The 5,550-nt window shown below is 50.9% G+C and overlaps 1 long non-coding RNA gene across 1 annotated transcript; it reads right to left on the reverse strand.

The window, feature by feature from the left end:
* Positions 1-2,788: 2,788 nt before the first annotated feature.
* Positions 2,789-5,493, reverse strand: LOC105502891. Its single transcript, XR_001000415.1, has 2 exons — positions 5,291-5,493; positions 2,789-3,145 (listed from the first exon to the last, which is right to left on the reverse strand). It is a non-coding gene; the product is annotated as an uncharacterized LOC105502891 (long non-coding RNA).
* Positions 5,494-5,550: the final 57 nt, after the last annotated feature.

Consider the following 5,550-nt stretch of genomic DNA (forward strand, 5'->3'; position numbering starts at 1 on the left):
GAGGCCCCGCCCCCGCCTGCCTGGCATCCCCTGGCGGCGAGAGGCTGCGTCGCAGCCAGGCCGGGGCAGGCACCTCTGACTTCTCTAACCCAGGGAGAGGAGCCTGGACGTCGGGACTGTCGGCCCTGGGTTTCTCCCACAGGAATTTTCATATTCCAGCTTTTTGGTGATCAGCGCAATGAAGTGGCTGCGCGGCATCTGCACCCCAGTCTTCCCCTGATGCGCCTGAGGGAGGGCTCCCTGGCTTCACCCACTAGGAGGTGGGTGTGGGCATGGAGGGTTCCAGCGGGCTAGGGAGGGCAGCAAAGCTTCCAGGAAAAAGCAGTGTTCAGACGGGGCCGCGTCCTCCCCAGACAGAGAACCAGGGAGCTACCAGTTGTCAGACGGAGCTGGCGGGGTAAAAAGGTCTGATGTGACCCATAGATGTCCCTCAGCCTGGCCGGGGCCCTGCTGCCCTTGTCCTCTTGTCACCAGGGCCAGGTCAGCAGGTAAAGGGTGTGCCCTACCCTGAGGCAAGGGTAGCCGAGGTTTTCATCAGGGTGCTGTGAGCAGGGCTGAGCCGCAGGGGAAACTGCAGGCCCAGGTCCTCCCTCCTCTCCAAGCCACGGTTCCTCACCTGCTAGTGGAGACTGGCGACTGCTTCCTTCCGGGCTGTTGAAAAGGTTGCACGAGTCGTGAGGAGCTTATCTAGAGAGGCCAGCGGCGGGCAAGCCCTCCACAGAGATGGCGGCTGCCCCGGGCACCAGCTTATGATGGGGGCCGCGGTACACAGCGATGGGTGGTGCTGACTGGTGACACTGGGCATAGAGGGGCAGCGACCGACAAGGTGTGGCCTATGCTTGAGGCCCAGGTGCACAAGGCGTGGGGAGAAGGCCCTTCTCACTACCACCCCCACGCCTGGCTCACAAAATCGTGCTTCCCATGCCCCCAGCTTTGGGCTCTGCTGCATCAGAGCTGGCCGGTCCCCAGGTGGGATGCTTTTGCTTAGGAACGCAACCGGGTCTCACTGGGAGGGTGGCTCAGACACGGCCCAGCCACGGAAGCATGGGACAACACAGGACTGGCTCTGGCAGGTGGGCATGGGGCTTTGTGAGGCTTCAGGGCCAGGAAGAGTGGTGCCTCCTACTTCTCTCTGCTGGTGCAGTACAGGTAACAGAGGCCACAGCACCTGTGCGGGCAGCCACGCAGGGCCCGGGGCCTTAAAAATTAAGGCTCGAGTCACACCACCCGGTGAAGGCCACAAGCAGCTTAGGCACTGGCTGAGGGTAGAACATGGAACCATGGAACGAGTATTGGAAAAGGCAGATAAGAGCCAACCACAGTATTTTACTCATTCCCACATACAGAATATAACTACATGTATGTGTGTATATTAACCAATGACTACATTATCTGTGATTCACATGTATTACATTTTCCTTTTCTTTTCCCACTCTTATTTAAGGAGTGTTGATTCTAGGATAGTCTTTAGGCCACAGGATGTCCAGGAGAGGTTGTGTCTGAACTAGAGAAGGAATCAACATGCTCAGATGCCTCCAGTGGTGGCTTATGGGGCTCCACCCTCCCAAGGTGGGAGAGGCAGCACTTCACGGGCTTGACAGTAGCTATGTGACTTTAGGTTGGGGTGCAGTGTTGGTGAAACAGGTCAAAGTAGGAGAGGGGTGCAGATGCTGAAAGCCCCCCAGTTTTCCTCACCGGGCCATCCGTCAGCACAGCCTCCTTCTCCCCTGCCTGTCACAGTAGGGGCTTCCCATGTTCGGTGCCAAGATGAGACCAGTGAGTGGTCCGGGTGCCAAGATGAGACCAGTGAGCGGTCCGGGAGGTGGGAGGAAGGAGATGCCCTGTGGCTTCAGCAGCTGGTGGGCAGGAGGCTCTGCTGGCACCTCCAGGCATCCTCCAGAGCCAGGACATCAGGCAGTGAGGATCTGGGTGGCAGGTCCCTGTGACTCCCCTATGTCCCATCTCCTGTCCTTGGCTCCCCAGCCTTCTCCCTGCATTCAGTTTCTTTCTGCCCACAGTTCCATAAGTGGTTTAGATTTTCCTGACCAAGGTTTGTTTAATAAGCTGAGCTGACCACAGAGAGAGGACGGAGCACGTGGTGGTACAGCACGTGGTGGATGGAGCACGTGATTCCTTCTCTAGTTCAGACACAACCTCTCCTGGACATCCTGTGGTCTAAAGACTATCCTAGAATCAACACTCCTTAAATAAGAGTGGGGAAAGAAAAGGAAAATGTGTGTAATACATGTGAATCACAGATAATGTAGTCATTGGTTAATATACACACATACATGTAGTTACATTCTGTATGTGCAGGTGGTGCAGGGGTCTGTGCGGTCTGATGCACAGACCCCTGCCCCACCATCAAGAGGGGACAGAGACCCTCTTGAGCTGCATTTCAGGAAGATGGAGCTTAACTGGGAAAAATGAAAACTCAGTGTGGAGGCAGGTGCACTGGGCGGCCGTGGTGCAGCGGGACCACGGAGCTCGGAGGTCACTGGCGGCAAGACCGCGGACCGGGCCCTTCAGCTTGCCACTGAGGCGGAGGATTCTCTTGTGAAGAAAGCAGTAGGAAGGATGGAAAACCATACTTCCTAGAGAGGCATCTGGAGCAGTTTTAGTTTTGATTGCTGTACTGATAACTATCTACTGATAACTGAGCAAAAGTGGTGACGATGCTCGAGAGAAATTTCTGCAACCCATAGTCAACAATTGTATGTACAGTCAAGTACAGTGTGTGGTCATTTCTCCCTCAGTTTTTGAATCTGCAGTTCACCAAAGCTGCCAATGCTTTCTTGTTTATTACTTTATTGCAGCAAATTCCAGATGTGTCTCCAACGGGAAATATACAACCCTCTTGCCTGTGATGATGATGATGATGATTTCAGGCATTAAAGAGGTTATACATTATAAATGACATGCAGACAAAATAATTAAGGAACACAAGACTGTTACGACAGGATTCACAGCACGTGATAGAGTGGGAAGAGGTGAATGTGGTGACACTGTGAAGGCCTCGAACGGGGAGCTCCTTCCTGCAGACACAGTCTTGATGTGTTCCAGTGAGCCTCAGTCGATGTGTTTATATAGCAACATCTAATCTGGAAAGAGAAATGTAAGACATGGCAGGCTTTGCCAGAAACAGCTGAAATGCAAACAGAAAACCAGCTGTTAGACCCATCTGGAAAAACAGACTGTGAAGCACCTGATCATCATTTCAATAGCTGAGCTTTGGCCTTAGTGGTAAAAGCCCTGTTCTAGTTGGGCCTGACCAGGTCTTGTTAAGAGGCAAACAGCTTAGAAATGCTCAGTGGACTGACCGGGCGCAGTGGCTTACGCCTGTAATCCCACCACTTTAGGAGGCTGAGGCGGGCAGATCACGAGGTCAGGAGATCGTAGACCATCCTGGCTAACACGGTGAAACTCCGTCTCTACTAAAAATACAAAAAAATTAGCTGTGCGTAGTGGCGGGTGTCTGTAGTCCCAGCTACTCAGGAGGTTGAGGCAGGAGAATGGCATGAAGCCAGGAGGCGGAGCTTGCAGTGAGCCGAGATGGCGCCTACTGCACTCCAGCCTGGGTGACAGAGTGAGACTGTCTCAAGAAAAAAAAAAGAAATGCTCAGTGGATCACTGCCATAGCTGTTTACACTGGATTTGAAACCAAATTCCTGCAGAATTCTGTCAAATCACCACGAGATCAGAAAGTGACAATGTGTGGGTCCCCCTTTGGTTCCTGCTGCTCTGGTCATGTCCATGGTGAGCTGTGTGGGAGCTGTGCTATGGAATAAAAAGTATGGTGACATTTGGTACCTGAAAGAGGATTCCAGCTCACGGCATTGTGTGTGACATACTGGTATTCATCATTGTATAACAGAACCTTATCCCCATTAGTCTGCTGGTCACTATGGAAATTGTGAAATATATTCAGGCCCAGTTTATAAACTGGGATCAAGATGTGCATTATAAACTAAATAGTGTCCACACTGTGGTCAGCACATTCAATCTCAGTGAAGAACTTGAGCAGGTAAAATACCTATTTTCTGATAAAATGGGAATGCTCACTTGCAATATTAAGAGATTTAAGAAGTGTACCACTGCAGGTGTAATTTATGGTGCAACACCTTCTTCCATCCGAACCCTGAGATTTTAATGACCACAATTTGAGAACATTGAGAATGGCCATCCCACAGAAAACTATATAGAACAATTTCTTACCCTGTTATCTGCGTGCCACACTGTTATCCCTGAGAGAGATGGAAATATGTAATCTACCAGGCTTCCTCCCCAGATGAAGCAGCTTTAGTGAAAGGAGCAAAAAAACTTGGCTTTGTTTTCACTACAGGAACACCATACTCTGTCACCATAGAAGCTATGGGAGAAAACTTCGCTTTTGAAATTCTTAATGTCCTGGAGTTCTCTAGTAATAGAAAAAGGAGGCCAGGCATGGTGGCTCAGGCCTGTAATCCAAGCACTCTGGGAGGCCGAGGTGGGTGGATCACGAGGTCAGGAGATTGAGACCATCCTGGCTAAAACGGTGAAACCCCATCTCTACTAAAAATACAAAAAATTAGCCGGGTGTGGTGGCACATGCCTGTAGTCCCAGCTACTCGGGAGGCTGAGGTAGGAGAATCGCTTGAACCCGGGAGGCGGAGGTTGCAGTGAGCCGGGATTGTGCCACTGCACTCCAGCCTGGGCGACAGAGACTCCGTCTCAAACAAACAAACAGAAAGAAAGAAAGAAAAGGGATGTCCGTAATTGTCTGAACTCCTATAGGACGACTCCAGCTCTATTGCAGAGGGGCTGGTGAAGAGAGTATTTCTCCAATCCCCCAAGTTGCCCTTCAACAATGTCTTCGTCAACTTGGCCTCTAGCTCTAAATGTCCCATGTGGGTATGCACTTTCTCAAACAGAAGCATCTGTGGTCACGCAGGAAGAACTAGTCCATTCTTAGGACACTACTAAAAATAAATGCAAGAAGAGTTGCTTTTCCTGATTTCACCTATGACTCAGATTCTGATGACTGTAGTCTGTACTCATGTCCTTCACTGAGAATGGTAGAACGCGCTGGCACTCCCAAACACTCAAGATTCTGGGGTATAAATAATGGAGGACCCCTATTTGCTTTTTCTTAATTTGTCTTCGGTGTTTTACCAAATGTATTTCTTTTTGTGTCTGTAAGACAATTTGTTCATCAGCTCAGCCAGAAATATAAAATTAAAAGCACTGTGTTTCACACACACACAAAAAGGAAAACTCGATGTGACAGTGAGGAAGGAGGGTAAAGACCAGCCTCCAGTATCAGTGCAGGAACATCCTTCCTCTAGGCAGTAGGCCTTCAAGCTTCAAGCTTCAAGCCTCAGGGCCCAACCCTAAGGCTGGGGGCTCTCCCTGCAGGCAGGACTGTGCCTGGAGGGCCTCCTCATACTTCTGGAGTTGAGACCAGAAGCCCGGGTTGGGTTCCGCTACCGGGCGAGCGCTCTTCACCATCTGCAAACAAGAAGTGCATTGAATAACCCCGAGTTGCCCTAATGGCCAGAAAGGGCCAAAGCG

The sequence above is a fragment of the Colobus angolensis genome, unplaced genomic scaffold (genome assembly GCF_000951035.1).
Source record: "Colobus angolensis palliatus isolate OR3802 unplaced genomic scaffold, Cang.pa_1.0 Scaffold82, whole genome shotgun sequence".
Taxonomy (NCBI): Eukaryota; Metazoa; Chordata; class Mammalia; order Primates; family Cercopithecidae; genus Colobus; species Colobus angolensis.